Genomic DNA, 25,244 nt, shown 5'->3' with positions numbered 1-25,244 from the left:
GCTCTGCAGAAGCTGAAAAATCTAAAAAAAATCCTAAAAATTAAAGAAAAATAAAAAGATGATTAGGCCGTTGATTCCTAACTTTCTTAAAATCCTTGTGTCCCCGGCAACGGCGCCAAAAACTTGATGCGTGTCAGTGTATTATATTTTTAGATATATATTTAAGCCCTTTTTACACTTTTAGCCAAGTTTTAAATTTATAAAACACGATATTTACTAACACTAAACACACATATGGGCAAGTGCACCCATCGTGGACGTAGTATAGTGTTGGTAAGATACCGAGGTCGTCCAAGGACACAAGAGCTTTTAATACCGGTTTATCCTCAACGTCTAATCAAATCAAAAAGTTAGAAAAATGTTTTAAACTAAGAAAAATAAAAACTAACTAAATGCTGAAAAATAAAATAAAATAAAAACAGATAGACAAGATGAATCACTTGGATCCGACACGTGTATTAGTATAACCTTTGATTATTTTCGCACTTTTGCACTTGTTTAAGAGATTATCTTAGTTATTGTAGTAGGCCCCTTTTTCGGAGGTGACGTTACCCTCAACCCAGTAGTTTGAGTCAGCAAGGATACAATCCTAAAGGGTTGGATTATTGAAAGATAATGAATTAAGTTATTAATGCAAATTATGGTAGGCCCCGCTTTTGGCGGTGACGTTACCCTCGGCTAAGTAGTCTGAGTCAGCAGGGATACAGTCCTAAATAGCCGGGTTATAGTATTAATAGTAGTTAGCTTATGAGGGGGTCAAAGAGTTTGGATCCCCGCCATCCAATACCTATGGGCATTGAAGGAGATCCTACTAAATTTGACCCAGGTCCCAAGCAGGACCTCTAAACGCTGAACAAGGGCAAGACCTTTACCAAACCGTTCCCTTAACCCCCGACCAGGTAGCCAACATACCTCCATATAGACCGTGGAGATATGAATGGTGAAAATCTTTTATTTTATATAGACAGTAAAATAACGCCAAGACACCACGGACAAACGATAAGGAAAGATCACCTTCAACATAAGTAACTAGTTATTAAAGTCATTAATACAAAACCAAATAAAAAGTGCAAAAGATTAAAAATAAAAAGTATTATACTAAACACTTGTCTTCACCAAGTGATGTAAGAGACTTAGGCAAACATGGCCTTGATTGTCAAGAACTCTTACGATCAATCTTGGATCCCGAGACGACTCACACACTCTATGATGGACAATGGATGATGGTGGTGGATGATGGTGTTATGGTGGTGGTGGGTGGTGGATGAAGTGTGAGAGAGGTGGTGTGCCAAGGGATGAGAGAGAATGAAACCAAGCTCCTCTATTTATAGGCTGAACAGAACGCTGGACACGGCCCCGTGTTCGCTGAACACGGCCCCGTGCCCGTCTGACATTCTCTCTCTTCATTAATTGTAATTGCGAATTACAATTAATGCGCCTGCTGTACTTTCAACACGCCCCCGTGTCCGCTGGGCACGGCCCCGTGGTGAGCAATGGAAGCTTCTACTGGTTTGTCTTTTCTGCTGCTTCCTGGGCACGCCCCCGTGTTCACTGGACACGGGGCGTGTTCAGGCTCTGTTTCTCTTCTCTTTGTCTTGGGAGGTGCCGTTGAGGGTCCGGGCAGTTCACTTTTGTTCCTTTTCTTGTATTTATGGTAGATTTAGTAGTCTTTTTGCTTCTTTTGTGATTTTGAGCTCATTTCATCCTGAAAATACAAAAGGAAGACAAAAACACTCTTTTTCCAACATTAGTACTTAAAAAGGGTTAGTTTTATGCCTTAATTGATGTGTTTTATATGTTGCATTTTACACACATCACCAACGTATATGTATGAACGAGTTGTGATGATGGTTACTTAATAATATATATTGCATGTTTGGGCCGATTAACATAATGATGAATCAATAAATTATACTCTATGTCATAGTCTTGTTAGCCTAGGGTTGTGGTTATTTAAATTGTTAGAATCATGATTATATACTTAAACACTAAAGCATGGTTGGAAAATTAATAATTTCGTATGATAGTATGGTTGTTAATTATGTCGTTATGTGTATTTTCATTTTGTATGTGCTCATTTAACAGTAACCAATGCTCTTTGGGTTAAGGATGCTTGGGTAAATGGAATGTGAAAAATTATGATCCTAAATTGAGTATGATAAATGGTGTAAACCAAATTGAAGTTTTAGGATAAATCATAATAGATCTGTTGCACGTGACTTAGGTTATGAAATTGTTAGACATATATTAAGTTACTGTTAATGGTAAAAAGATACATGGGCTCGCATGATTAATCAGATTTACACTTAATTGGTTGGGTTAAACAAAAGGGCATTGGGCCTCTTGGGTATACGTATAACTTGGGCCGCAAATGGGGATTTATAACTCAATCCAAACAAACTGTTTTAGAACATACATTGGGCCCAGCCGCATACTAACTGGGCCGGTAACGCATGGATCATGAGCTGAGTAGGAGGGTCAGGCTAGAAGCATAGGACGTGCCAGATTGGGCCGCACTCCCTCAGGATTGGTTAAACATCTTGTTGGGTCGCACGGGTTAAGTAGGCTAGTAATGTTGGATCACACACTCACCATTTGTTGTGCACTCGGATGTGGGTCTCGAACTAACATAGATATATGATGCCTGATAGGTGTGAAGGATTGTTAATTGTACTTAAAACAATATAGTGTGTTGATGTAAGTTATAGTTATTGGGTTGAATGATTTCATGTTATAATCTGAATGTTATCATACGGAACTACTTGTGCAAAATGTGTGTGAGAAATGTATGATTAAGTGCTATAAAACTGACTGTTACTGGAACTGATGTTAGGATTGAGTGACCAAGTGTGAATACATAACTAATCCTACCGAGCAAATCTAAGGTGAGTTCATCTCTTGAGCATGCGTCCCGGTGGTTGGGACAGTCAGTGGGTATCCCGGGGCGGGATAAGTCTTTTGGGTAAAAACAGGAATGTTGGATAATATACTCTTCCTATCACCTTTAAAGTCCCTCCGTGTTGTTTGGTTACCGGAAAGGTAACATGGTATTAGTTAGTAGCGCTACTTAGGTTTGGCAACCTCACCCCGTACCTGGGAGGACGGGTGTTGAACTAATGACCTAGTCATGACCAATGCTTTGATAGGAGCATTGGAGAAAGGGCAAAATAATCAGAAGCCGTCTTGTATTGGGGTATTATCAACATTGTTTTCAACATTACTTTCGGAATTAAATTCAATGGATTAACTAAACACTTGGTAACCAATGTTTTTGTAAAACTATGAACTCACCAGCGTTGTCTGATACACTTGTTGCATGCTCGCAGGTCGTTAGATTATATGGATTTGGAACTTGCTGTCTGAAGTAGCTGGAGTGGTCATGGGTTGTGCTGATTGGATACGAATGATGGGTTTATTGATTACATACATTTAATTGAAATAGTTAAACTATGATTTCTTTTATTTGCTTCCGCTGAACATGTTGGTTTTCATTTGAACTTATTGACGATACTTTTCAGTAATAATTGATGATTTTATTTAACAACTTGTGATTGGTTCAATATGATTAGTGGCTCGTTATTGGTTTGTCACATGCCTAGTGGGGTTTCCCATGGGTGGTATTTTGGGGGTGTGACAGAATGTAACACAAATAGTCTTGGATCTTGTGGTATTTGTTCGTAAGAGGAAGCACTAGAAGTCTCACAAGAAGATTTTACAACATTACTCAATATAAAGGATTGCACTTCAAGACATCAAACGACAAATCATTCTACAAAAGTTTTGAGCAACTTTAGAGGATGATAGACACACTTTACTTAAAGGATACATATTATAATGAGGGGGAGATTTATTTAAGTTGCACTCTTTTTCCCTTAGCTAAGGTTTTGTCCCACTGGGTTTTCCTGGCAAGGTTTTTAACGAGGCAGCATCTCCAAGCGTATCAAGTTGATAACCAATGGGGAGTGTTATAAATATATTATTAATATTATGGTAATCAATCCCAAAAATAGATTAACTTCTTCTCCAAGTTTTCTTCTCCTATATATATTTCCCATTGTATCTCTTGTATGATATCTCTATCAATGAAATATCTCTTTCTCTCTACATCTCTTTCTTCTATTGTTTGCTATTAGGCTAGTTTCACAAAACGAACTAAAATATATATTGAGTAAAATAAGTTAATAGGATGGGACTCACTGAACCCTAAACTAATAAAATATGCATATCGTTCTCCTCCTCCCCATATTCTTCTCATTACAAGAACTTAGGGTCTTTACCTACACATAATATGTGTGGGAAAAAGCCTATAATGTGTTGGAAGTTGTCTTTACCTACAGATTATTTAAGTGTCACGATGTGAAGACTTATGAATGAGAATATAGATCATTACCCACACATCAATCATGTGTAGGGAATATAGCAACTATAGCTACATATATATGTGAGGCTAAGACTAATTTATATGTGTGGTTAGAAGTATATTGATTTGTTTAGATGGCATCTGAGGCGACATCTGATGTGGCTGCTGACATGGACTATAGTGATGACATGTGTCATAAATATATGTGTGGTTAAAAGTAATATTAAGTGTAACTAAAAGTAGAAGATGTGTAGGTCTTGATTGTAATATGTGTAGAAAGAAATATTGATGTGCTGGTAAAAAAAATATTTTAATGTGTGGACATTAACCACGATTTATGCAGATAATAATATTAAAATACATACAAACAAATACAAATAGAGTATAACATTCTTAATCAAATATGTTGAAACATTATTGTTCAAATGACCAAAGAAAAATACTAGTTATAGAAATTGAAATACTTAAACAAACCAAACAAAAACTATTCATAAGTCACCAATGATGGAACCTTGAGATTATTCTGATGTGCTTGATGGAGGAGGCATAATATTATTCTCAATGAGCGTTTGTTCCGTAATTGAAAATTTAACTTTCACTATTTCTAGTGCATCCACTAGCTCGTCATAAGTAGAAAGCGTAAATTTCTGAGTAGCATTCATTGTGTTACTAGCAATAACTGGATCATGTCCTCAGCCATGCAAACGAACAAAGCTTCATCCAAGTACATTCTCAATAATCAACTTGTTGCTCATTGATTCTACAGGATGCCGGCTTCTCAGCTTCATCATTTTATCCTTTTAGCGAAAATATATGACAACATCAAAAAATTAACTATTTACCAAATAATGAATATTTAGCGGTATAAATGAAAATGTAAACTTACATATATTACAGCTACACCAATAGATAACCAACCTTTTTTGCATCCCAATGTGTAAGACGCCAAGTCGCAAGACCAAATGAAGAATCTAAATCCAGTCCACACTCAATGTGATAATGTATGGTACTCTTCGAACCAATTCCACTATCTAGTTTTATCTTGGCACGTGCTATAACTTTCTTTTTTTGCGGTTTCCTTCAAGGGGAGATACAACCAAATAAAACATAAAATATTAGGCTGAATGAGTAATGATTAATTATATAATAGTCAAAATATTGTTACGTTACCAAGTATTTTTTTCTCACACCACTTATTACAAGGATATTCGGAGTCCTCTTTGCAAATATTAGAAGTGGGTATGGTCTTTGCTTTTGTTGAATTTTGCATTCCTCCAATCTCTTTGAAGTAATCTTGAAACTTTGCTCGGTGACCTCTCCATGCCCTTCCATGTTGCCATCAACAACTTTGCAAACATTCAAGTTCTCCACATCAATATCAAAAAGTGTCTTCAAACAACAATATGACAAATATAATTAACTAGTTAGTAAATGTAAATATATACAGTCATACTAAATTTTAAAAGAAACTTACAGTACTAACTTGTCTCGTTTGAAAATTGAACTCTAGTTACTATCTCTTCTTAGATGTTTCCATTACCTTTCAAGCTCTTTTGCCACACTTAATGCCACGTTTTGTCCTTGTTATACCATCACCAATTTATTCCTCGGCCTCATGAGTTGTGTCTACTAACAAGTTATAGAACATTTACATTTACAACATTACTAACAAAAAGTACTAACATGTTTTTTTTGCTTGTCATACCCTTAACAATATCTTTCTCTAGCCCATGAGATTAATGTGCGCTAATAACGAAGTTTGTTAGAGATGGGACTGTTTACAACGAGTGAAACAGTAACTAAATAGTGTGTAATATATAGTTTGGAAGTAGGGAAGAGTAGATAACCAAAGCTATTGAAGACAAAAAAGATCAAATGAAAGCTAGTGAACTAAAAACCTGAGTTTGGATAGATTAGATCAGGGTCATGGCTTGTGAGTGAAGGGATTAGATCTGTTGCATATAACACATTGTCACACCTTACGGTGGGATACAAACGAGGTGTGACGAATCAGATAACATAATTATTATTTACGATAAACTTAAACAAACATTCAAATTCCATGCATGCCCAAAAATTATTTGTCTAGTTACTATTGCATATATTTGTTTAAATCAAGCTCGACAAAACAAAAACATGTAACAGCACATCCAAAAGTTGCATCCTAAGGCCCTGCTGTCAGATCCTTTGCACGATTACTTACTTGCAAAACGTGCTTAAAAGTGTCAACCAAAAGGGTTGGTGAGTTCGCAGGTTTATATATACAAGAAAACACATGTGAGTAAACATACATATTTGTTTATAGCCTACCAGGAGTTGTATAACCAAACCGCGCCATTTTGCTCTCAAACCAATGCTTACCACAAACACTGAACGTTATGGATATCATGCATTCACTTATCATATTAGACAGGTTAGCGCAACTAACCATGAAGGGATTGTCATCCCGAATAGATCTATTTCACAATATCCACAACTATACTTGTTAATTGTTATACTATGAATATGACTTGTGGTAACCTACGTCTCAGTGTAACTATGTATGTGTGTACAAGTATGAAAAATCATTCGTGATACAAAGCATGCCTTTCCCCCCAAATAAGTAATTTTACATAGACTTAACTTTAGTAACTTAACTCACATCAAGTCAGGGACCACTTACGTTATAAAAAGCAAAGGGCACCGTCGTTGCAATTTTTAGAAAGCAGAGGACCAAACATGCAATTTTTGCAAACCATAAGGACCATCTATGCAGTTAACTCTATACAGAGTTCGGGGGTGTTTAGTGTTGCGTTTTTAAAATAGATTATGCGTTTTCAAAATAGATTTTGCGTTTTCAAAACTGCGTTTTGAAAAACCATGTAGGTACATGCTTCTCCAAAACTGCGTTTTGGAGGCAGATAATCACTTTTTCATCCAAAAACCTTTTTAGATTATTTATGTTTTACAAACGCAATAATCAAATAATCATTTCAAAACGTAATCTCAAACACCCTCTTAACGTGTCAATACATACATAAAATAAGAATAAAAAAATCAAAAAATGATTTTAGCTTAGTGACAACTTCCATAAAACCGTAGGTAAAATTCATTATTCAATTAAACAAAGAATAAACAAAGTCACATTGTTTTCAAGCTTTGTATTTGAAACTCAAGAGTGAATTCATTTATTTTATGAGCTTAAATCCAGGATCAGGCTTGTATAAGCTCGGTCCGCCTTGATAATTTAGAGTGATGATCTCTGATTGATCACCAGCAACTCGACTTGTTTGGACCTGTTACTTGACTTATATAACATTCAATTTTAGTATAAAAATTTTGTTTAGTACGATGCATAATTGCATAAATACGACTTCCCATAGTAATTTTGGGCCTAGTTTAGAACCAATCTCAAATAGCTTGGTTCAGTAGGGCCTGGTTCTAAGCCCATATGATATAAATTGGTCCGGTTCTGCACCTAAGCCTATCAAAGCCAAGGTATAGACTGTTTTCAAAATCTGAAGTACATTTAGTTTGTATTGTTTGTGATATTCATGAACATTTATTGTATACAACTATCTGAGATTTTGTTAAATACTTCTTTTAACTAAAAGTTCTATTGGGATGTTGTTGAATCATATTGATGGTATAACATTGTAGAACTTAAAAGGAAAAAAAACTCATAATACAATTTATAGAAGTTATATTGTAACTTTTAGCAAAACCATTATGACTAAACATAGATTAAAAAATATTACAATCAAATTATGAAAACATGCTTAGTTAATAACATATATGTCGATGGTCTTTTGGCCTAAAAGCATAACATGTTTATCCTTATTAAAGTGGTGCGAGTGTACAAATTAGAAAATAACTGGATTAGGAGTGTCATGTATCTAACACTTTGAGCAACATATCTCACTTCAATGTGTGGTTTGTCAATCGATAAAGAATGTGTCACGTATTTAACACTTTGAGCAACATATTCATTTCATTATCCGCGTCATCATCATCTTTTGACATTTATTTATAATAAAGTTTGCTAAGTTTTTTTTTTAATTATAGAAATAATTAATAACTAAATATTAAGAGGGGGCACAAACTTGTCCAGTAGCTTTAGCTTGTAATCAAAAGCCACACCAATTTTTTGGGGGCAAACACCATACCATTAGACCACTAAGTTATGGATGAATCTGATATACATATGACTTCATGGAATATTATGTGGCATACCATATATAACCCTAAAACTAATTAAGCGAGGCGAGATAGTTCCCCATTGGAACCCGGATAATTGAAGTCTCGGCTGCATCATCAAGCTTCAACATTGTTGATTCATCATATAAATTGTAGATTTTTCAAGGTAATTCAATGATCGAGACTTAATTACCGTGCATTTACTCAATATTATAGAATGTGCGTGTCTATTTCTATTAAATTTTGAACATATGTGTGTGTAGATTGGCTCATTAAGTCACACGGTTTCATGCCTTGACGCATAGTATGAATCATTATGGTAAGTTTTGATCACATTCACATTCACATACATGGGCCCAAATGGCAAGGTTACTTCGTTGCCATTCACATACATGGGCCTATCATTAAGGACCAACATGAACCTCTCAAGAAATTGGAAGATGATAATTGAAAACTTTCAATCAAAACTTTCACTTAATAAGGGTGTTGCTAAACTATCTTTCCCCCTCCTTAAAACCTCCTTGGATGTTATTGAAGCACTTAAAAAGGAATTAGAAAAAATATTCCTATGAGGTAATAACATCATTGTCCCCTTCGCCTTCGACACCTTTGGCTCCCTAGCTCTAGAAGCTATCCGTTTGTTGACTAGGGTCCAAAAGGTTGTTCACAATAGTTGCTCATCAACCGGGGGCAGGGGTTTGTCTTTAATAGGCTAGGGTTTGCTATTTAGAAAGAGGTAGCGGCGCAACTTGTTGCTCGCTTACCTGCGATATTGATGTAAAGTGCACTTAGTTTAAATCAATGGGTTCATACTAAAAAAAATACCATACCAAATCAATACAGGCCGTACTAAATCATTAACGGTAAAAAAAAAAAAATTAACATCACAAATCAGAAAAATATGTTGGATTGTGTGGGACACAACTTTAGCACCAAAAAGCAAAATATAACAGGAGCTAAATAAATATATGAAAAATTGAATCTGAATTAGCAGGATTAAAATACCATGTATCGAGCCTCGTGTAGAGCAACATTGGTAGATGTGATAAAAACATATATTTAGCTAGGTCACTAGAGAAGTATGTTGATCAAAGATGGGGAACTATTTGAGCTTTAATATTGGGGTAAATTACACTTTTCGTCCTTTATGTTTATATCGGATTGCAATGGATGACCTTTAACTTCAATAATTACAGTCACAATCCTTTATTTGTAAAACTCGTTACATCTTAGGTCCTTTAACCCTAACCTGGTTAAATTTTCTGGTTAAATATGACATGTACCTCACACACGAGGGTATATTAGTAATTTTAACAATATATTTAAATTAAAAAGATAAACAAAACACCTCTATGTTTTTGTTTCAGATCTCTCTCCCCTCTCAATCTCTCCCCAGCCATTCCCCATCCCCACCATCACTATGAGAGCTATCCCCACCACCATTTCCGGCAAGGTTCACCACCACAACCACTACTGTGCACCACTGCCACCGAACCCCATCTAGCGGCGGAGCTAGATCGGCGACCTCACCACCTACAAGATCTTCAACGCCGTCGCCGTACCTCCACCGGAAAACCTCTCACTTACATTCCGAACAACAACACAGACTCGTCGTCGCAAAGATCTTCACAGTCGTCGCAGAAATCCATAACTTCCGCCGCTGCTCGAAGATGAAGAAGGCGTTAGGTCTCCGATCTAGCTCCGCCGCTAGTCCTAGCTCCGGCACAAGTTCTAATGGCGGATCTGGTGGGAAAGTGAAGAAGAAAGGGAGATGGGTTCGTTTTGGTGGTGGAACTTTATAAAAGACCAAAGTCTTTCTCATCCCAACCATATTCTACTTAGAGTGAGTTGCCTTCCAACCTTCCAAAATCCAGGTACACTGGTATAGTAGCTCTATTTGTGCGAGAACCCGTTGGATACTTCTTATCTTTGTGACTAAAGAAATACCAATCATTTTGCTCTTTGGTGCCTAGCCTGCAAAGCTCTGTTTAAGTTCACAAATTAGCATCATCGTTCACTAAAAACCGTTTGTGATATGGGTTTTAATTAATATATTAATTAAGTGGTTAACAAAATTTATTGTGTAGTTAGTATACCTTGAAGATCCCATGGCTCAATTTTGTAAAATCCACAACTCTGATGACATCTAGTTCAATTGCTATCCAGTTAATCTTTTTCCTAAGATGAAGAAGAAAGGGAGATGGGGTTTGGTGACGGTGGTGGTGCACGGTAGTGGTTGTGGTGGTGAACCTTGCCGGAAACGGTGGTGGCGGTAGCTCTCACAGCGATGGTGGGGATGGATACTGGTTGGGAAGAGATAGAAAGGGGAGAGATAGATCTTAACAAAGAGATATGTTTTTTTTATTTGTTAAATTAAAATATATTAGTAAAATTACTAGTCTACCCTCAGGTGCAAGACACATGTCATATTTAACTAAAAAAATTAACCAGGTTAGGGTCAAAGGACCTAAGGTGTAACAAGTTTTACAAATAAAGGATTGTGACTGTAATTATTGAAGTTAAAGGTTATCCATTGTAATCCGATACAAACATAAAGGACGAAAAGTGTAATTTACCCTTAATATTGTCTAAACCTTTATAAATGGTTATAAACTTACTGATGGGAAAGAAAGCATCGACGAAGTCGATTTGTAGGATTAGGTTATGCTTGATACCATGTAAACTTGGAAAATCTCAACACAATTTTGGTAGATGTGTATATCAATATATAAATTGTTACATCACAAAGATAACGATTAAATATAAAGTTTATTTTGCCTAGTAAGGATAGAAAACAATAGGATTATTATATGTGGCAAAATTTAAAATAAAGAGGAATCATATTTTAGTCAATTTTACCAAATCTTCTCTCTGTAACTTCAAAACCCACCATCTTAACCTTTCTTCACTTTCTATCTCAATAACCATCACATTATAGTGCAATTTTCGTTAAGGCTGACAAATCGTGTCTTAACAGGTTTCTGACGGCGCGCACAACATAAGTTTCAAACATGATTATGACTCGTTTAATTACTTTCTACCTCATGTTTATAAACCAGTTTTATGTTTTAAGTATAAAGAGAATAAATGATAGATCCTAACATTGTAATTTTAATTATTTCAAAATTTAAAAAAGTCAAAGGGTGTATTTTTCAGTCAAACAGGTCTAATCGTGTCTTAACAAGTACCCAATTGTCAGCCCTAATTTTCATCACCAATCAATGATTCAAACACTCAATCAACGTGTTCTTCAACTTTTCTGAAGAAACACAGTTTAATTTCATACAATATCTCATTTTTTCCCTGTGATTTTGAAGCGAATAATAACTCGATTCGACCGCTGATAAGTGTTTCTAACAATCAAATTTCGTCAATTGGTGAAGAAATCGGCTTCGATCTATGTAAGAAATTTTTTAATTTCATTTTTACGATCTGGGTTTTTGAATTGAGTTATTAGGTTTTACGATCTTTGCGTGGGTCAGGGGGCAGCGCCCCTAGGAGCAGGGTCCAAGGGGCGGCAGCCCCTAGCGGGGTCCAAGGGGCAGAGCCCCTGGCTGGGGTCGAGCTGGTTCAGAGAGAACACTTTCTTTTGTGTTTTTAGGCCATTGCATTTTATAAATATGATATTTTTATGTGTTTTCTGGCCATTGCGTTTTAGAAAAACACATTTTTGAAGTGTTTTTAGTCATTGCGTTTTAGGTAAAACACATTTTTATGTGTTTTCAGTCCATTGCGTTTTAGAGAAAACATTTTCTTTTCTATTTTTAGGCCATTGCATTTTACAAATAAGGCATTTTTATGTGTTTTCTGCCCATTGCGTTTTAGAAAAACACATTTTTAAAGTGTTTTTAGTCCATTGCGTTTTAGGTAACACACATTTTTATGTGTTTTCAGTCTATTGCGTTTTAGAAAAAAGACATTTTTAAGTGTTTTCTGGCCATTACGTTTTAGAAATAACACATTTCTTTGTATTTTTGGTGCATTGCGTTTTAGGTAAAACACATTTTTATGTGTTTTCAGTCCGCTGCGTTTTAGAAAGTATACTTTCTTTTGTGTTTTCTGGCCATTGCGTTTTAGAAATAAGACATTTATTTGTGTTTTTGGTGCATTGCGTTTTAGGTAAAACACATTTTAATGTGTTTTCAGTCTATTGCATTTTAGAAGGTACACTTTCTTTTGTGTTTTAGGCTATGGCGTTTTAGAAATAAGATATTTCTTTGTGTTTTCTGGTCATTGCGTTTTAGAAAATAAGACATTTCTTTGTGTTTTTTGGTGCATTGCGTTTTACAAAAAAAAGTCATTCTTTACGTTTTTTCCATTGCGTTTTACGCAACTGAGTTTTTTTTCCATTGCGTTTTACGTAACTGGGTTTTCGAATTTTTTTCGAAAATATAGCAATAGTATACTTGTTTTAAAGATAAAAAACGTTCGCTTTTTTGTGCAATTTTTATAAAAAAATAATGTCGTATGAAAAAATTAATAACATTTAAAAAATGTGGGGAATTGGAGGAAATGGAAACTATTGTCTTGGATTGACTATAATGTCCTTACACAAACTCACACGCCTCTTTTTTTTCTCTTCAATTTAACTCATTTAATCTTACCCTTTATTAAATTAATTGATGATCAAGATTACTTTCTAGGCTTCCTAGCTAAAAAAACTTCCTATTATATCCTAACCCTACATAACAATACATTAAATATATTATTATTAGATAACCATAACATAATTTTTGTATATATATTACTATTTTTTTGGTTACTAATTTTAGGAAAATGCAACAAATATATTCTATCAACTAGGTTAATATCTTAAACCCGATTATAGTTATGTTAAATTAAGTCACAACAATATTAAAATTTCGCATTTATATTTAATACAGTTTGGATCCGATTTCAAAACGGGTCAATTTTCTAAGATCCGTTTTTGGCGGATGTTATAACCGAGTCAACAAATTAAAACAAAACACTACTATAGTTTTGTCAAGAACAAATCTAAAATCATCGCATGACTGTAATTTTTATACTGGGGGCGAAATCGTAATTTAATCGGAAAAAGAAAACAAAAACGATGCAAAACCTTAAATTTGAACTGAGGGCAAAATGGTAATTTGGCTGTGAGAAAAAAATAAAACCCATGGCAAAGCTGTAAATTTAGCCCCGGTAAAATCGTAATTTTGTTGGACCAAAAATGAAGTGTCAAGGCAACAGTCTCACACTATTCCCCTCCATATAGTTTGTAGTATATATAAATAAAGTCGTCGTCCAAATTGACTAATTATTAATTACTAGTTTTTGGGACCCGCACGATGCAGCGGGACCGTTATACCAAACAAAAAGTAACATAAGAACGTTAATCCATGCACACGCGTTGCGACACGTTAAATCACAAAAAATAGACTGAAACGTAAAATATTGAAAACAATAACTAACTCGACTTAGGGCACGCGCGTTATGATTGAGCTTTTAAACCAGAAAAAAAGAAAGATATAAAATGTTTAACCTTATTTAGCCGCTATTTTTTCATTTTGTTTGATATATAAAACACATTTAAAAGTGTAATCATAAATTCATAACCGGCTTATAAAAATAGTAATTTTTTTTTCTTTTTTGGAGTCAGTTCTTACTTCACCAAAAAAGTAGAAACAAAAAAGAAATTTTTTTAAAAATAAGAGATAGAAGTGGGAGACAACATGGACCAATTAGCTAAGGATATAAGGAAGTGATGACCGATAAAAACAAACAAAAATTGAATAGTAGAGCTCGCGCGTTGCGATGGTATAAGTTCGTGTCAGTCAATTCAATTCGCCAACTTGAGATTCGTCATCTCTCTAATCAGACAACATTGACATCTTTGCATGACTTTGAAGAGTAATGAATTAATATCCACTTTTTATGACATCCGAACATAAGTTGTGTGTAAAAATCTCGAACATTAAATTGCCCCATACATTAGAATAGTATAAATATGATGAAGAAAGAATATAATATATAATAATAAGAATAAAACTAATAATATGATTATTAGTGATAGTAATTTAGTCTTAAAAGAAATTACTATGAAAGAATATATTATTTGAAATTTACGGGTGAAGTTTGAAAATTTGGGGTATACAATTTCAAGGCAGCATTGCTTTATAAATTCCTTTTCACATCATTGACTTTATGTAAGATACATTACCCATGCTTAGTCACTTGTATAAAGAGCAATAAACACTTGCACATAATTAAACAGTGTAAACAACTCACAAAAGAATTTTGCAAATTAATAGTGGGGAAATTATTATTATTATATATATTAAACTACATCTCCTTAGCTACAAGAGAGTTTTGTTTTTTCTATTTTTTTACCACAAAGTGTGTATATTTTCTTTTTTACAACAACTTTTTTAGTACCTTAGCTCTAAGGTAGTTATAATTTTTCTATTTTTCACCACAAAGTTTTTATATTTTCTTTTTTTACCATAGCTGTTTTAGGTTTTGATATTGACAAGAGTCCCTTATTTAGTTTTTATTCTTTTTCAAATTTAAAACTAAAACTTAACATATAATACTATATTATATTATAATATATATTTTTTACCACAAAGCTTTTATATTTTCATTTTTTTTATCATAACTCTTTTAGGTTTTGATCTTGGCAAGAGTCCCTTATTTAGTTTTTATTCTTTTTAAATTCAAAACTAAAATTTAAGATATAATACTATATTATATATAATATATATTAAATACATCATGTTAGCTACAATAAAGTTTTTTCTTTTATATTTTGGTCATCAAAATTTTTTGTTCTTGAACTTTAGCCACATGAAACCTAGGTGTGTTTTATCTTACTTACTTTTATAAACCAAATAGAAAATAAAAATAATTCAAATTTATACTCAAATACTTTTAAATCAATGTATTAAATGTTTTAAACAAATTGTATGTTATATTTTTCATGTAGATATTTTTTATGATTTTTAGAGTAATTATAGTTTTATCTTTTTTTATTAAATTTATTTATTAATTGTAATAAATCTGTATATGTCGTGGTTTTACTCAAGTTTAAATTAGGACTTAACTTTTCATTATTTGCAAATATACCATCATATTTGTTTTTAACTACATGTTGACACAAGGGTTTTTTATATACATTCGTATGGTTTTCTTCTATTTCTTATATTTATTTAGTGTTTGGTTGTTTTACAAATTTACATTTTATAGCTTTATACTGGTCTTTACCTATTTGGTTTGTACGTGGATTTCCTGCCGCAACACGCGATGTGAATTTTCTAGTTATTATTAAAGAACATCATAAAAACACTGTAGCTAGCATCATATCAGTGCTACAATGTTTTTTTTTCATTTTCTTTACTTCTTTGAGACGGTGTGTAGTGGGCCGGTATGCCCAAACATGGCGCCCGAAAGCGCCCCGTAACACCGCCACGAGGGGCGGTATGAATGTAGTTTGGAGGTGGGGCGCGAGATATATAGCGACGTTATTTTTTGGTTTTTTGAAAATTTGACCGTTAACAACGGTCATAATCTTAAAAAAAATTCAATTTTTTTATTTCACTCTATAAATAACTCCTAACTCTTCCATTTGTTTTTACAATTCATACTCAACTAGTCTCTCCTTCTCTATATATTTTTTAAAAAGTGTTGAAGCTACTCCCACCCTATTCAAAAAAAATGGGCTCCCTGTCGGAAGACTCCTTCACCGATATTTACCAAAGATTTTTTTCACCCGAAGAAGACGCGGAGGAGGAAGAAGCGGTTACGAGTGCATGTACTTTTGTGATACAAGCATTTGAGCACGTTCGGCCTACTCCCCCTCCACGACCCATCTTGCGGCACACCTATATCTTGCGAGATCGTGAAGCCGCGAACGAGCGTTTGATGAAAGACTATTTTGATGCGACGCCGGTTCACGGACCCAGTGTTTTTAGACGGCGTTTTCGGATGAGCCAAAGGTTATTTTTGCACATTAATAATGATTTGGAAAATAAGTATGATTTCTTTAAGCAAAGAATGGACGCGCGAGGATATTTAGGCTTCACCTCAATTCAAAAGGTCACATCCGCCTTACGCATATTAGCATACGGAAACACGTACGACATCAACGACGAGTACTTGAAGATGGCGGAGAAAACAACCCGAGATTGCTGGGAACATTTTTGCTATGGTATTTTTATTGACTTTTATTTATTTACTTTTATATATTTATTTTTTTAGTAGCTTACTAGTAAAACTTTTATATATTAAATTATATTTTAGGTATATGCCAGTTATATGGAAAACGTTATTTGAGAAATCCCATTTGGAACGACCTTCAGCAAATATATGAGGTGCATCTAGAAAAGCATAGAATACCCGGCATGATTGGTAGCTTGGATTGTCGTCAATGGCGTTGGTATAATTGTCCAACCGCATGGCGAGATCAACAAACACGGGGTGATCAAAAAGGGCCAACTTTGGTATTACAAGCTGTTGCGTCATACGACCTTTGGGTTTGGTCGGCCTTCTTTGGTGTAGCCGGGTGTTTTATCGATATTAATACGTTAGAGGCTTCACCGTTATTAGAGAGCTACATTTCTGGAACTATACCAAAGGCCGGTTTTCATGCGAACGGGAAGGACTACGGGCCAGTCGATCGGACGGGCCAGCCGATCGGCTGGGCCGCCCGATCGAACGGGCCAGCCGATCGGACAGGACAGCTAACCAGCTGGGCCACCCAATCGAACGGACCAGCCGATCGGTTGGGCCGCCTGATCGGACAGGCCAGCCGATCGGTTGGGCCGGCCGACCGAACGGGCCAACCGATCCGGCCCACCTTTCCTCCTTTTCCCTCCTTCCTTGCCTATAAATACCCCCCTTTCACCCCAAACACTTGTTGTTGCTGCTGCTACTCGACCAAGACGTCCCAGCCCCTTAATCTCCCGATTTCTCGCGATTCTCGTAAGTTTTTTAACTCAAATCTTGTACTTCCTTAATCTATATGCATTCCTTCATCATTCTACCTTTCAAATCTCAACTTTTAACCGTGAAATCAACGGATTTGGAGTGTTCTAGGGTGATGTCACCATGGAGTTCTTCAAAGGTGATGTCATCCCATGAAGCAACTCAAATCCGAATGGTTTCCATGCGATTTTACACAAATCTCGTCTAAATCTATGTTTTCCAATCAAGAAGTTATGGATTTGAGATGTTCTAGAGTGATGTCATCATGAAGTTCCTATGAACTTCAAGTGTTGGCCTCATTCCACCAAGAACAACTCAGATCTAAGAAATTCCGCAAGAATAATCAAGGTTTTCACATCAGATCTATACTTAAAAATGGTAGAACCAGAGCTTATACCGACCTTCTACTCATTCTTAGTGTCGTGTTGGTCAAAGATCTGAATCTTAACGATGAGACGACCAATTTCGGGTTAAACACGGAAAAACCTCCAAGAACGGCCGATTCTGATGGAACGGGGTGATTCTCGGCCGTTAGAACAAGTCGGAATTGATGGGATTTCAGTTGTTCAACACGTTACAGCAAAACGTCTCGACCAAAACCACCGAAAAACACGCAAAAATCGTTGAAAAACAGCTGGACAGGCTGGCCGATCGAGCGGCCCAGCCGACCGAGCGGTCCAGCCGATCGGCCAGGCTAGCCGATTGGACGGACTGGCCGATCGGGCAGCCCACTCGATCGAGCTGACCATTCAATCGAACATCCTATCCGAATGGTCCAACTTTCGATCTAACTTCGTCCAATTTCGTGTATTCCGATACCATTTAACGCCTACCTGATGCTTCTGATTGAAATTGCAAAAACTATGACTTTGTGTGAACCCCGCATACTACAACTTCACACGAAGAAGCCTTTCCTAAGGCTGGAATACCACTTAGCCTTTCTTAAGGCGGACATAATACACATGTTTTCGAAAATACTCGCATCTCACAACCGAGCGATCCAGTCGAGACCAGGTGTGAAAACCAGTAACTCTCGATAGGATTGCTCACTCAGCGCATTTTTCTTGCACGAGAATCTTTCGTTGAGTCAGGAGTGACATCCATACCTCGATGAAAGCCTCCCTTTCGAAATTCTAGTGGAGCTCTCGGATTCATTCGATGAGCGTAACCACAAATTGGGAACGAAACTGTTAAGTCAGGGGTGAAACCCGTACCTTAATGAACCGTTCCACTCCCTAAAATATTTTTCAAAAAGCTCTCACCAGGGACTCGACCATCACAATGTCTCGAGCCACGCGATAACGAGGAGGTCGAATGCCATGAGCTGCATCCCAGTGGAAGCATAAACCTCCAAAGACAACGCGCGTGCACGAACTTGTTGGGTGTGATTGGGTTACCTTGGGTAGTCGACGCCTAAACACCCGAGGCACTCCGAGTATTTTACTAAGCCTACAACTCGCCAGATTTTACGACTTGATGAACTCAGTTACGTTTTATGTGTTTAATTGCGATTATCAATTTTCGCTCCCTGTCTTACAAAACGTACAACTCGCACAGCCATCGCAATCCAAAACAAAGACCGAATGTTCGCAACAAAACTAATGTCTAATTGCCCGCTTTTCTCTCGCATTGTCTCTCTCAACGCGTCCTCGCGCATTCTAAACCATAATATATGTGTGTAAGTACGAACTACAACTATCTATGTCTAAGTACAATCAAAACATTGTGTGAGAATCTAGGAAGTTTTGTGTCTCCTATGTGGTTCCTATGTGAAGTCTATATATATATTGCACATTACAAGTTTCGATCGCGCTCAATCGCATCGTAAACCCAAAATCATTATGATCGAATCTCATTCCAAATCTCTCTCTCTGTCTAGATGCCTTCCAACAACTCTATCTCGAAACGAATAGCTAGGAGAAGAGCCAAACGAAGCGGCGATAAGAGGATTCCCTCGCTTGTGACCAAGGAAGTGGTCAAGCTCATTCCTCAAATTGTCGCTCAAGTGCACTCTCTCAGCAACGCTCGAGCCGCGAAGGACTCTACGACGGAAGCGCCGCAATCTACTTTTCTCTACAAACACTTCAAAGCCTGTGACCCGATGGAATTCACAGGTGAAGGAGGTGTTCCCCAACTACTCCAGTGGTTCGATTCTATCGAAGTCACCCTTTGACAAAATGGGTGTCCCGATAGTTTCCGTACTACTTGTGCTACCGGGGTATTTCAATCACGAGCACTCGACTGGTGGACCGCCGAATGCAACAAACGTGGGATCTCCGCAGCTTACGCCCTCTCTTGGGACGAGCTGAAGGAACTCATGAAGGAAGAATATTGTCCTCCTCGTGAAGTCCAGAAGCTAGAAAACGAATTTTGGGAAATCAAGCAAACCGAAGGTGACAATGCTGGCTATACAGCAAGGTTCAAGCAGCTTAGTGCAATCTGCCCAAGTCAAGTTGACACTCCAAGGAAAGCCATCGCGAAGTACCTCCGCGGCTTACCTGAGAGTGTGGGTGATTTCGTCGAAGCTGCAAGACCTGCTACCATCGAAGAAGCCTACTGTTTAGCCGCAGAGATCAACAGCAAATGAGTCTTGGACGGGTTCTTCTCCAAGAAGCCTGTCAAACAAGCTCATCAAGCAATCATCATCAACTCATCCGACGATTCCTCTGGAGAATCGGTCGATGGTTCATCTGACAGCTCCTCTGAAGGTTCTTCTAAGGATTGCTCCGACAATGTCTCCGTCAAATCATCAGGCGAATCCGACAACGACACTGCATCATCTTAGGAAGCCCAACCTAGCCGCAAACGAGAAACCGTGAGCCCAGACTCCTCAACAACTGGGCTGCCGCAACCCGAACCTCTCCGATCAGTTCCAGTTCAACCAAAACGTGCTTACAATGGGCCTCATCCCCTGTGTTTCACGTGCACGTATCATCACCCACCAGAAGCAAATTGTCGCTATTGGACAAATTGCAACTGGTATGGTCATTATACACAGCACTGCCGCGCAGGACCGCAACTCTGAAGGAAGTCAGCAACAACCGCAGTCTCCGCATGTGTCCTCCACAGCAATATTATTTTGCTTCTAATGTGTTTGTAATAATACGACTTATCGCTATCGTTTTTTTATGCGTGGAGCTTATTTCACCTATCGTCGCATGTGGATTCTATTTCTCTTATACTCGAGCACCATCTAAACGCTAGCACTATGTACTATATAACGTATTTTACCCTTACAACACTCTTAGAATGAGGTACGATAGACGTGCAAGGAACAACTAATCGCGGGTGCACACGGGATTACCTTGGTCAGTGCACGGAGATCGTAGTGAAATTCTAATGGTGCCATAACGTTAAAAGCCTGATCAAGCGTGGTGGTCGTGTCTTGATCATGTCAACAAAGCATGACACCGAATCACGGGACATAAGTAGTAGGGGTAACGCAAGGTGTGCTTTACCATACTACCGAAGCTTCGTGAAGAAGGTGCCATGTGGAGTTGGACGTTGTTAGACCTATTATATTATAATGATTATTTTCGACACAATGCAAATCGATCGCAAGGCGTAACAAAAACTAAATCGCATCACTGCGAGACTTCTCGTGAGTCTGCGTACGCAACACAATTGCCACATCGATGGACTTAGGTAAGTTCACCCCGAAGAGCAATTGGAGCAACGCAAGACTGGTCGTAAGTCTACATCGTAACTCAATCGCAGTTTTGCTAGATCTATCTCGCAAACAAAATCACTCGATATGTGGCTCGAAATCGCAATCGCATCATGTGTTTATCTCGCAATCTCTAACGCTGGTTATTGAACTATTGTGTGAACTTCTACCGCCTGGTGTGGATCGCTTATTGTGGATCGCTAGACGAGTATCGAAAATCACTCGCCGCTTTTCGCTTTAACGCCTTTCGCGCCTATTTCATCAACTCGATACTCTCATCGTGTGTTGCTACCACTCATCGATACTCGTGTTATCTGTGTTACGTTAGCACGCACGACCTCGCTTCACGAGACAAAACTAATAGGGTCGAAACATGATGGTGTTTTGGCCATATTAGCAGACTTTCGTGGAAAAAGGCCATGTGGGCTAGCATTAGTTACTGTTTGTGGTATAATCAACTCAATCGAATCGCATATCACTCGCAACGAACAATCGTCACATATCATTTATTTGGGGTCGAATTGCTTATCGCTATACAAATCATCGTTCGTCACTTGGGAGTCGTCGCAGTTGTGTAGTATTTGGGTACATGACATCGCTTCACGAGACAAAACTAATGTGGGAAACGTGGTGTTTGCCATATTAGCAACTCTTGTGGAAACATGCCATGTGGGGTTTCATGTGGAATCGAATAAAAAAAAATCGCGTCATTCAGCATCGCTTATCAATCGTCGTCTAACCCAGTGTGCCATATCAATGTTTCGTATGATCGAACTACTCGCACTCGCTATTTATGCTTTGTTTGCATCCGACTCGCTCCCATTCACGACTCGGTCTGGCATCCTATCGCTTGAACCGACGGAACGAAATTCTACATGTGTCTTGTCGACGCACGTGACACCGCCTCACGAAATAGAGGTAATATGGGCAAAACATGGTGGATACGCCGCTGGTACTTCCTATAAATAAGTGTTTTAATCATATTAACAAACTTTCGTGGGAAAGTGCCACGTGGGGCTCGATGTAAATTATTTTTCCGTACTGTTAAAGAAAACCAATTTTCATAAAATTTTGTTAAAACCATTGGACAAGTGAAATTTCCTTACAACATGGAGAAAACATCGAATCAGTTTAGCTCCGTGCCCAATGGAAGTTTCATAAGTCCAGTTTTTTTTTTCCTAAAACTTTTGCAATGACAAAAAGAAATCTTCCCGAAAACGATGGTTCGACAATCGAGTTTCAGCTCGAACTCACGTTGTAGGAAAATTTTCTTAAAACTTATTTTGCCACCAAATTCTTTTAAAATGTATAACTCAAAATCCGTTACCAAAATAACAAAAACCCTCCCCATAGCGCTGGTGTGGACATCGATGCAGTAGCGCCGCGCCATGAGGGGATTTTCCTAAATATCTTCGAAGATTAGTCGATTATCGGTAAGTTTAAAATGTTATGGAATCGCTTTTGTGTGTGTGTCATCGCTTTTGGTTATTCGAATCGCATCTTCTCGTCGAATCTTAATAAATCGCTCGCTTATCTAGACGCTTTTAATCGCTACTCTCATTCGCATCAACTCTTACGACCCTACTAATGAATTAGTTTCGGGACAAAATTTCCTAAAGCAGGGGAGACTGTAACAACCCGCACTTTTGTGCGTCGTTACTACTCGCTATACTCGTTACGCCTAGCACCAGAGATTCGGATCATAATGTAACTATATCAGATATATCGCTAAATCGAAGTATAATCGAATAATTACGCATATTCAATCGCTATTACAAAACTATTTTCATAAATTATAACACTCACGATGATGTTGAGTGAGGGCTTAATCTACCCTCCTCGATAACCATGAGGTGTCAAAACGTAAACAAGCAACGCTAACAAAGACTATCGGGTGAGTACCATGTCTCCAGCCATCGTGACGATGACGGCAACACGAGCAAGTAGTGCCCCGATAATCATTGTGGCACATCACATCGAAGAACGCACTCGAAGGCACGCGTAACTCGATCATCGCACCGAATACTGGTTATATAGATACGTATATACGACCCTTTTGTGAGTATTTATGATAAGTAATTAAATGGTAATATGAATATATGAAAATATGGCCCAAACAGTCGAAAACGCACCAAAAACGAGGACTAAAGGCTTCCGTACGGACGGGCCAGCCAAACGGCTGGGCCAGTCCATCGGACGGGCCAGCCGATCGGCTGGGCCGCCCGATCGAACGGGCCAGCCGATCGGCTGGGCCGCCCGATCGGACAGGACAGCCAACCGGCTGGGCCACCCAATCGAACGGACCAGCGATCGGCTGGGCCGCCCGATCGGACAGGCCAGCCGATCGGTTGGGCCGGCCGACCAAACGGGCCAACCGATCCGGCCCACCTTTCCTCCTTTTCCCTCCTTCCTTGCCTATAAATACCCCCTTTCACCCCAAACACTTGTTGTTGCTGCTGCTACTCGACCAAGACGTTCCAGCCCCTTAATCTCCCGATTTCTCGCGATTCTCGTAAGTTTTTTAACTCAAATCTTGTACTTCCTTAATCTATATGCATTCCTTCGTCATTCTACCTTTCAAATCTCAACTTTTAACCGTGAAATCAAAGGATTTGGAGTGTTCTAGGGTGATGTCACCATGGAGTTCTTCAAAGGTGATGTCATCCCATGAAGAACAACTCAGATCCGAATGGTTTCCATGCGATTTTACACAAATCTCGTCTAAATCTATGTTTTCCAATCAAGAAGTTATGGATTTGAGATGTTCTAGAGTGATGTCATCATGAAGTTCCTATGAACTTCAAGTGTTGGCCTCATTCCACCAAGAACAACTCAGATCTAAGAAATTCCGCAAGAATAATCAAGGTTTTCACATCAGATCTATACTTAAAAACGGTAGAACCAGAGCTTATATCGACCTTCTACTCATTCTTAGTGTCGTGTTGGTCAAAGATCTGAATCTTAATGATGAGACGACCAATTTCGGGTTAAACACGGAAAAACCGCCAAGAACGGCCGATTCTAATGGAACGGGGTGATTCCCGGCCGTTAGAACAAGTCGGAATTGATGGGATTTCAGTTGTTCAACACGTTACTGCAAAACGTCTCGACCAAAACCACCAAAAAACACGCGAAAATCATCGAAAAACAGCTGGACAGGCTTGCCAATCGAGCGGCCCAGTCGATCGAGCGGCCCAGCCGACCGAGCGGTCCAGCCGATCGGCCAGGCTAGCCGATCGGACGGACTGGCCGATCGGGCAGCCCACTCGATCGAGCTGACCATTCGATCGAACAGCCTATCCGAATGGGCCAACTTTCGATCTAACTTCGTCCAATTTCGTGTATTCCGATACCATTTAACGCGTAATCCAATACTCATGTAATCAGTCTGAAATCAGGGCATTCTCAGGCATCATCCCGTCAATCCAACCAAATACGCACTGTGAGTATACTTGAACCCTTTTTAACGAATTTTGGGTGTAACATACGTTCCTTATAAATCGAACTCATCAAACCAATGAATCAATTAGTCAAATTATCACTTGCGAATGACTGTTTGCATAGATATACGTGATGCTAGTTGCATGTATGCTAGGACTTATACTCGTGACGTCCCACCACGACTAGTATAGTACTATTGCACCCGACGGGGTCTAGTTATGCCATCGAAGAATCGAGCATCGAGGACTTAGCTGGTAGTATCAGTTTTGTGAGTATATATGTCATGTATTACGTTTATGCATGTGGAAATTTGCAGCACTTTAATCTATTATACTATTACATATCAATCCTGTATACTCGCCAATACTTTTGTACTGACAATATTTTAACGTATGTTGCAGGTTTAGTCGAAGTCTACATCAAATCAAGCTAGGAAGTCTAGAAACTCACCTAAAATCTAGGTTGTCGGATTTGAATTGTTCGAGAGGACAAGAAATCTGTGATAACTTATGTGATTGTATTGTTTGTTAGTATGGGATAACAAATGTAATGAATATTATCGCAATATAGTCGTTATGGATTCTCTTGAGCAATCTGATTCACCTAGTGCCGCGCCCCGATGATTCCGCCATCGGTTGGGGTGTGACACTACGCTTT

The 25,244-nt window shown here is 37.9% G+C and overlaps 1 long non-coding RNA gene across 1 annotated transcript; it reads left to right on the top strand.

The window, feature by feature from the left end:
- Positions 1–8,624: 8,624 nt before the first annotated feature.
- On the top strand, positions 8,625–25,037 carry LOC118484775. Its single transcript, XR_004874418.1, has 3 exons — positions 8,625–8,702; positions 8,800–8,855; positions 24,989–25,037. It is a non-coding gene; the product is annotated as an uncharacterized LOC118484775 (long non-coding RNA).
- Positions 25,038–25,244: the final 207 nt, after the last annotated feature.

Source organism: Helianthus annuus, chromosome 12 (assembly GCF_002127325.2).
Source record: "Helianthus annuus cultivar XRQ/B chromosome 12, HanXRQr2.0-SUNRISE, whole genome shotgun sequence".
In the NCBI taxonomy this organism is placed as follows: domain Eukaryota; kingdom Viridiplantae; phylum Streptophyta; class Magnoliopsida; order Asterales; family Asteraceae; genus Helianthus; species Helianthus annuus.
This window is presented reverse-complemented; position numbering and strand designations above follow the sequence as displayed.